Source organism: Danio rerio, chromosome 10 (genome assembly GCF_052040795.2).
Source record: "Danio rerio strain M-AB ecotype USA chromosome 10, GRCz13ab, whole genome shotgun sequence".
Taxonomy (NCBI): domain Eukaryota; kingdom Metazoa; phylum Chordata; class Actinopteri; order Cypriniformes; family Danionidae; genus Danio; species Danio rerio.
Window position 1 is genome coordinate 11502730 of NC_141030.1, and position 9865 is coordinate 11512594.

Here is a 9865-nt window from a genome sequence, read left to right on the forward strand (position 1 = left end):
AAACTCACAGCGGTTTATCATGACACTTTTATCGATAATCTTTTTTACGCAATTGACAGCAAGAACAAACACAGAAGTGTTGTCTGATTGACAAGCAGCACCTAATTATGTTCAAAAGAGTTTAAAACGCCAGATGGGATGAATATATATCCCATCTCGAAAGTACATACTCTAATAGGTAGTGTAATCTACACAACATTAAGTGCAGTGTGTGGGTGAGAGAGGTCAGTGTTTCAATGTGATCCAGTTATATTCTGTGACTGCTGGTGTTGGTTGCCATATGGTTAAAAGTTATGACAGTTAAAGTAACTTGGTTAATTCAGATTTCAAATTGAATAAAATATTGATCTAATATTCTGGGCAGGTTTTGGACTGTTTTTGGGCTGGAAAAACTCAGCTATATCTGTCAACACTGTCCAAAACTGCAAAGTTAACACCTTAAGGTTGCATGCGAGTTTTTGTACTGCAGAAATGCGAACGTTGTTCAAAATACGCTCAGCCATGTGTACTATTTCAGTATATTATGTATTTCAGTATATTATTTTCAGTATATTATGAACTAATTTTATAGATCTCAATAAAAAATGATTAGCGTGCCTGTTAAACCCACCAACTAGGGCTGCACAATATTCGAAAAAATGACATCGCAATATACATTTTCTTCTGTGATACATATTGTGACATTGACTATATTGTTACCAGATGAAATAAATGGCTCAATATGGTAAGAATGCATCATTTTATATTGTCTGGTATGATTTTGTAGGAAAGTGCATCTGTATAAAATATACTAAACTATTCACGAGCATTGATTAAATGCAGAACAGCAAAGATACAAACTAAATTAAAGCTGCAAGCAGTGATGAAAGGGATCTCGAACCCGAGCTCACTGCTGCCTTGTGGCCTTAGGATGACAAAGCACAATGTACAATAATAATTTAAGCTGATAAAAATAAAAAAATAAAAAACTTGAGAAAAATCACAGATTTATGCCAAACTTCCTTCTGTCAGCCGGTGGCGCTTTGACTGTGACTCAGTGCTGGCATGTAGATGTTTTCAGGAAAACAATCTCATTGAACGTTAATTTTCAGCCAGATCGGACATTGTGTGGCTGAGTTAAGGCTGATTTATACTTCTGCGTCAAACACCAACGTATGCTATGGGGATGACACATAACCCTTCGCCGTGGCCGTCGCCGTCACTGACCTGCACCTCTCAAAAAATGTAACTACACGTTGCAACAACGCGTAGCGCAAGCTCTGTGATTGGTCTGCTTGGTAGCGCTGATGAGTCGTGGCGGGTCCAAGAGCCGCGCGAATGGCGCGAACCTAATGTAGCGATTGTTTACAAGTGTGGAGTCCCGTGAAGGAGCTCCGGATGGAAAGTTTTGTTTTGTGTTTACCTCACAGTTAAAGTTGCTGCACGTCCGCCGGTTTCTGCCTCAAAATGAGCGAGTTTGAGCCACTTGTACATCCCGGAAGTGTTCAGGAAAAGCAAAAAAGCAGCGAAGAAACTCGACACAGAGGAATATTTACACCTTACTGCCAACTAGTGTTTCGGAAGTGTTAATGCAGACCAACAGAGCCGTGGGTTACGCCGGTCACTTGACACAGAAATATAAATCAGGCTTTATAAGTAATTTCCAATTGCCAGCAGGTGGCGCTAAAACTAACTGGATATTGGCATGTAAATATGTTCAGGTCAGGATTGTTATCAAACGTGTGGATTTTGAGGCAGATCAAATAATGCATGCCTGAGCGAAGCATCAAAGTTTGTGAGGTCGCCACGGACACGACCTTAGATAAAAACTCTAGATCTTTGCCATTTAACCTCGCCTAGGCCTTTAGATGATAAAAAGCCAATTTTTGTGTTGATCGGATAAATCCCTAGGAGGAGTTTGTTAAAGTACGATGCCAGGAAATGGTGAAAACGGCACTTTTTCGGTAGAAGAAGTTAAAAATATTCGACTTCCTGTTGGGTTTGAGATTTCGCTTGTGTGTGTAAAATGTAGCTCGGGGGCCAGTCCGTCAAATGTGCATGGGTGGCGCTGTCGAGCCATTTTGCCACACCCACTTCTGAAACCTTTAACAAACGTTAATTTTCACCACTTCTGGGGCATGTGCAAAGATTTCGAGCATGACCCTGAAAATTGCAAAGAAGAAAAATGTTCTCAAAATTCTCCCTCTAGCACACTCTACCTACCTCTACTCTGATCGTTGACAGACTGGTGTCACTGAAATTTCTGTGATTGTGAACAACAGCAAGAAAATAATAAACGGTCCATCTAAATTATTCAAATTAAAACAAGAGACGCAGATCAGTTTGACTGTACCAGGGAAATACCTCACGCTCTCTGTACTGCAGGTGTGACACGTGTGGCACTGTGCCGCTTTTGAGTACTCTGGGCGAGAGACCAACAGCATCATTCACTCGTTGCGATAAGTAACATTAGGAACGGTACGAAAACATGAGTCTCTAAAAATCTCCAGTTACACCTAAAAACATTCGCTAGTTGTTTTTTATTTGGCACTAGGGGCGTCGCAAAGTTGGCTACACTGGCTGGCAGTAGTGTCTTTTATTTAAGTGCAACGATCACAACCCGCGCATGTGCATGTTTTAAAAAGAATTAAGGATATATAGGATTAATATAGGCTTCTTGCCATCAGTTGGGGCCCCCTAATTCCACAGGGCCCTAACCGGCTGCTTACCTTGCTTTTTGGTTAAGTCTGCTCCTCCCTGCGATATGACTATTGCGGACATCAACATTGCGATATCGATGCTGAAACCATATATTGTCCAGCCCTACCATCAACCTTAATAAAAGTCTAAAAACTCTAGAGAGCAGATTTCAGAAAGACTTTTTAACTCTTATAGATGTAAACTGTTTAGATTTACCAATTCTAAATCCATTTATCTTATCTCTAGGTCTGACAGAAGCACATTTAGCTTAGATTAGAATCTTTTTTTATTTACATTTTGAGATGCTAATGCTCTAATCAGAGTCAATGATCTATGCTAAGCTAAGCTAAAAGTGCTACCGCCAGACCCCGAGATCAGGTAAATGGTTGCAAAATGCTGAAACTCAGGGGTGAGGTGTCTAAATAACACTGTTGAGAACCGGGTTATTAACAGTACTGTGATGTTAGTAACTGTACTATAGACCTGGTTTCGGGCGGCCGCTGCGATCAGATGCACTACAACAGTTAGCAAGTGTTGGAGTGTTAAGGCTTAAACACAGCGGTACGCTTTTCGTATGCGTTTATCCTTAGCATTTTTCGAGACGTTTTTCCAGATTCAATCCAATTGATTTTGACTGTAGTTGAGCAGAAGAGTATGCAAAATAAATCATTGGCGTTAGATGGCGCTACACAACTTTAAGCTTCTGACACCCGCTTGTAACACAGAAGAAGAAGACAAAAAGTTGACATGCTTGTTGTCATGGATGGTTCAGGTGGCTGTTCCAGCTCTAGCGATGAAGAAATTATTACTGTTCATCACTTCACTTCAGCAGCTCCATGCACTTGTACAAAAGTTCCAATCTGATTGGTGGAGAAGGTTTTTGACACGCTGCATCAAAACAAAAAAATGAGATTGGGTACCCTTTAATCCTTCACTGACTTAAGGCAAGAGTTCAAGATACCAAAACAGGAGTTTTATAAATATCTGCAAACTCGCCATTTGATAATTAGTCATGAAAAGAGAGGTCAACTATCCCTAAAGCTCTCCAATGTAGAGGAGATTTTGCTGAATTCTGAATCTTTAAAAGAAAAGATCTCTGAGATATATTCTGTACAATTAGAATATTACAACTCTTCACTGGGATAATTTAAAAACGTGTGGCAAAGAGATTTGGAATTTGATTTTAATGATGATCAATGGGAGACTATATGACAGAATACTCTAATTCCCATTTCCAATATTAGAATAATTGAACAAAATTATAAATTTATGCATATAATGTATCTGACCCCACTTCGTTTGAGCAAAATGCCACTAATTTGATGTGAGCAGCAACTAGCAGCAAGTGCAAACGGATGAGTAGCGGAGTGACATGTGCTCTTTTAGGTTCATTAAAGACCACTCGTGCTGCTGCGTTCTCAAACCTCTTCAGATGCTTCAGAACGCAGCAGCACGAGTAGTCTTTAATCAACCTAAAAGAGCACATGTCACTCCGCTACTCATTCGTTTGCACTGGCTGCCAGTTTCTGCTCGTATCAAATTCAAAGCTCTGATGTTTGCTTACAAAGCGATTTCTGGCTTTGCTCCTTCTTATCTGCTCTTACTTCTGCAGATTTATGTGCCCTCCAGAAACTTGCGTTCTGTGAATGAACGTTGCCTCGTGCTTCCATCCCATAGAGGGAAGAAATCACTTTTCCGAACTCTCGCGTTCAATCTGCCCAGTTGGTGGAATGAACTCCCTAACTGCATCAGAACGGCAGGGTCACTCGCTGTCTTCAAGAAACGACTAAAAACTCAACTATTTAGCCTTCACTTTCCTTACTAAGCTGCAATTCCCTCTCTGGCTCCACCACTAACTACTACAAAAAAATAAACAAATAAATAAATAATAAAATTACTACTGTTTTGCTTCTTACACTTTCTTTACATACTTGAAACTTTCCTACAGCACTTATTCATTGTTGCTCTTTTAGTTGTGTAAATTGCTTCTTTGTCCTCATTTGTAAGTCGCTTTGGACAAAAGCGCCTGCTTAATGACTAAATGTAAATGTAAAAATGTACACTAATGTATCATCCAGGTGTCACAGATGTAAAACCTATTCAGCATCAATCATGCATGTTTTTTTGGGAATGCAAAAAGCTAAAACTTCTGGAAAGCAGTACAGGACTTCACAGCCAAAGCTTAGCAAATTCCATCGGACAACACACCAGCACTAAACCTCTTTGGTACAGAACAGAACAAGACACTTGATCCTACTTCTATGAAGAGACACGGCATCATCTCCTATCAAGCAAAAAAATGCATTTTGTTCAACTGGAACCAACAAAGACCTCCAACATTCGAACTGTACATACAACTCTTGTATGAAACAATGCTCTAGGAAAAATATACATACTACTTGGTTATACAAATTGCATGCCTTTCAAAAAATATGGATGCCTCTAATAAACCTCTGACTCTATGAACACTTCTGATGTATTTTTATAATATGTGTGGCCCTAATCACAACATAACTTTATTTGTGTATTATGACTTTTGTTTTCTGTTTATATTGTAGCGAGCCATGTAATACCACGTCGCCCTGGGCACAAATCCACACCAGCTGGATCTCTCATCAACCTCGGATCGCTCACAGCTGGACCTCATCAGCCAGGGAGAGATATAAGCCAGCCCCACACAGAAGGAAGTGAGCTTCATTTGACATGACTCCCTGCGCTAACGCTTGTCTCTCTCTGTCTCTCCCACAGCCGAGTCCAGCTCGTGACCGATCCAACACTCTACTTCTCACCAGCCTTCACCATCTCCCCGGAGCACTTGAGCACGCACCTTTAAGAAGAGCACTCTTTCACCCCAATATCACTTGTAAATAAAGGCACCCTCCGGGGCATTGTTTGTAACATTATCTACGGTGTTTGTGTTTTCCCTCTGCCTCGCTACAACTGGTGGAGAATGCGGGCATTGCAGAGGGAAAAATTCAGAAGAAACACTCACCATTAAGTAGAAAATAACCGCTGAATTTTTCTCTGTGTTTGTTACAGACAGGCATCCGCTCTCTCTCTCTCCCACGCTTCCTCTTGCTCGGCTGTCAACATCCCGTCGCCATGTCTTTGGAAGAGGTACTGCTCCACCTAGCGGAGATCTCCAGTAAACAGAATTCCATCTCTGAGCAGCTTACAGCCAGACAGGATCGACTGGAACAGCAGCTCCGCCAGGCGGCCAGACACCATCCGACTCCCGAAGTGAGTGCGCATCATCATCTCACTAAACTCAGCGACCTGGATGATATTGACGCTTATTTACATACCTTTGAGGTTATTGCCGAGAGAGAAGGCTGGCTAAAAGAAAACTGGGCGAGAATGTTGGCTCCGTTTCTCACAGGAGAAGCGCAACGAGCATATTTTTCACTAGAGACACCTAAAAATGAAGATTACAAAGCGTTAAAAAAGGAAATATTAGCCAGAATGGGGCTATCCACAATCAGCGCAGCCCAACAGTTTTCCCAGTGGTCTTACGACGAGAAGCAACCAGTGAGAACTCAAGCAGCTCAACTTTCTCGCCTGGGAAGGCTATGGTTATTGGGAGGAGATCCCTCGGCGGTCCAGGTCGCTGAGAAGGTGATCATCGAGAAGATGATGCGTGCGTTACCCCGACGTTTGCGAACACTCACCAGCATGCGAAATCCTGAGTCACTGGCCACCCTGGTGGAGGCGATCGAGCTGGCTGAAGCTCACATCGCCCGAGATAATGGGGAGAGAGCGGCTCTGCCACCCCGGAGGGTAAGTGCACCTTGGCGACCGGTGGAGGGCACAGCGCGACCAGGCGGCAGACCAGCGGTCCCCAGCCCGATGGACGAGCCGATGCCCACCGAGCCGACGACGCACTCGACCCCGGCCTGGACAGCAGGGTGCGCGGTTCACCGCAATATCCCTCCCGAAGCTCCCACCCATAAAGTCCAGCTAGAGGGAAAAACACAAACGGCCACTTTAGACACAGGAAGCGCCATCACTCTAGTTCACCCGAAAATTTTAAAATATCATCATGAAAGCAAAGGGCGAATTCCGATCACATGTGTACATGGTGATACCCGCCACGTACCCGCCCGAAGAGTGACCATCGCGGCGAAACCAGGTAGCTGGCGAATCGAAGTCGGGGTTGTTCCAGATCTTCCTGTGTCCCTCTTACTGGGCAGAGACTGGCCGGGGTTCGACGAACTCCTAACTCACCACCACGCTCCATCGGCTCGTTCAAAGAAGAAGAACAAGCCACGGGCTCATCGGGACCGCAAACCAGCGCTGATGACCACCGAGAGCGACAGAGGGGGTGAGTCATCTATATCTGCTAATCTATACTTTGATCTGTTTCAACAGATAACCGCAGGAGGCGATTTTGGTAGAGCACAAAGGGAAGATGAAACGCTCAAACACTGCTGGCCACAAGTACGGATCATCGAAGGTAATGAGCGACTTCCCAGCCCTCACCCCCTCCCACATTTTATTGTGGAAAATGGTCTGCTGTACTGTGTCGCAGAGAGGCGGGGGGAAAAGAAGACACTATTGGTCGTCCCGAGGATCAAGAGGGAGACGGTCTTAGAACTGGCACATACCCACCCGATGGCTGGACATCTGGGAGCGGCCAACACGGTGAAAAGGATCCGCGACCGTTTCCATTGGCCGGGGCTAGACGGGGAAGTAAAGAGGTATTGCCAGGCATGTGACATCTGCCAGAGAACGTCTCCCCAACGACCACCCCCCAGCCCTCTAATACCACTACCCATCATCGATGTGCCCTTCACCCGAATTGGTATGGACTTGGTAGGGCCTTTGCCGAAGTCGGCCCGGGGACATGAGCACATCCTTGTTATCCTCGATTATGCCACCAGATACCCTGAAGCGATTCCCCTGAGGAAAGCCACATCATCGGCCATCGCGAAGGAGCTGTTTCTGCTATGCAGTCGAGTGGGAATCCCAACGGAGATACTGACCGACCAGGGCACCCCCTTCATGTCCCGGTTGATGGCAGACCTCTGTCACCTACTCAAGGTAAAACAGCTAAAAACCTCTGTATATCATCCACAGACGGACGGCCTTGTCGAGCGCTTTAACAAGACTCTGAAGCAGATGCTCCGACGGGTGGTGGCAGAGGACGGGCGCGACTGGGACCTCATGATCCCGTACGTGTTATTCGGTATCAGGGAAGTCCCCCAGGCCTCCACAGGATTTTACCCCCTTCGAACTGCTGTTTGGCCGCCAACCCCGAGGCCTATTGGATGTGGCTCGTCAAGCCTGGGAACAGGAACCAGCCCCCCAGCGGTCGGTGATTGAACACGTACGGGACATGAGAGAACGCATCGACAAAATCATGCCCATCGTCAAACAACACCTGACCGAAGCCCAGCGCGCCCAGCAGAGATTGTATAACCGGCCCGCCCAACCCAGAGAGTTCCACCCAGGGGACAAGGTGATGATACTCATACCTACCACAACGTCGAAGTTCCTCGCATCCTGGAAGGGACCATACACCGTGGTAGAAAGGGTAGGGCCGGTAAATTATCGAGTCCGTCAGCCGGGACGAAGACGGGAAGAACAACTCTACCACATAAATCTTATGAAGAAGTGGGTTGCAGCTCCAGGTCATCTCGTTGCCTTCGCTGAAGAAACTCTTCCCGTTGTCCACATTGGTGAGAAACTCTCACCAAATCAGAAGGCGGAGCTGCAAGCCTTGGTTGGTCAGTTCAAGGATGTGTTCTCGGAGAAACCGGGCCGAACCTCCATCATCCAACACAACATTATCACTCCTCCTGGCACCATCGTCCGGCAAAGGCCTTATCGAGTTCCAGAGGCTCGCAGGCTGGCTATCGACGAGGAGATCCAGAAGATGAGAAGGTTAGGCATCATCGAACCATCCCGTAGCCCGTGGTCCAGCCCAATAGTGATGGTCCCCAAACCCGATGGCACCCTCCGTTTCTGCAACGACTTCAGGAAACTCAATGAGATCTCCAAGTTCGACGGATACCCCATGCCTCGGGTGGACGAGCTGCTGGATAGGCTGGGTGGAGCCCGATTTATCTCCACCATCGACCTCACCAAAGGCTACTGGCAGTTACCACTCAGTGAAGACGCCAAGGAGAAAACCGCCTTCTCCACACCCGGTGGGCACTGGCAATACCGGGTTCTTCCCTTCGGGCTCCACGGGGCCCCAGCCACATTCCAAAGAATGATGGACATCCTGCTGAGGCCCCACCAGCCATATGCAGCAGCCTACCTGGACGACCTCATCGTCCACTCAGAGTCATGGGAAGAACACCTATCCCGGTTACGGAGGGTGCTCTTAGATCTTCGACGGGCTGGGCTCACAGCTAATCCCAAGAAATGCCACCTGGGTCTAGCCGAAGCCAGATACCTCGGGTTCCACATTGGACGAGGTCTCATACAGCCACAGCAAAACAAGGTCAAGGCACTACAGGAAACTCCACAACCCACCACAAAGACCCAGGTACGTGCATTTCTGGGGTTAGCGGGCTACTATAGATGTTTCATACCTAACTTCTCATCCATAGCCAGCCCTTTGACAGACCTGACCAGAAAGGGGCAGCCGGAGAGGATAAGATGGACCAAGGAAGCCGACGATGCGTTCCGAGCCCTAAAGAAGTCCCTCACGTCCTCACCGGTACTGCACGCACCTGACTTCGGCTGCCCCTTCATTCTACAGACGGATGCTTCCGACTCGGGCCTGGGCGCGGTCCTCTCCCAGGTCCACGGCGATGAAGAACATCCCATAATGTACGTGAGTCGGAAGCTGACCCCCGCAGAGACCCGCTACGCAACGGTGGAGAAGGAGGCCCTGGCGATCAAGTGGGCAATCCTGGAGCTAAGGTACTATCTCCTTGGCAGGAAATTCACTCTGGTGACCGACCACGCCCCGCTACAATGGATGGCGACAGCGAAGAACAACAACGCTCGGGTCACCAGGTGGTTCCTGTCGCTCCAGGATTTCAACTTCGACGTACAACATCGAGCCGGGGCCTCCCACGGAAACGCAGACGGACTCTCACGGCTCTGGTCAGGATGGGCAGGTCTGTCGAAACATTCTACCCCCCCTCTCAATACACTGCTCTTCCTTCGCAGGACACCCAGGACCAGGACGACGCTAAGGGGGGGGGAATGTAGCGAGCCATGTAATACCACG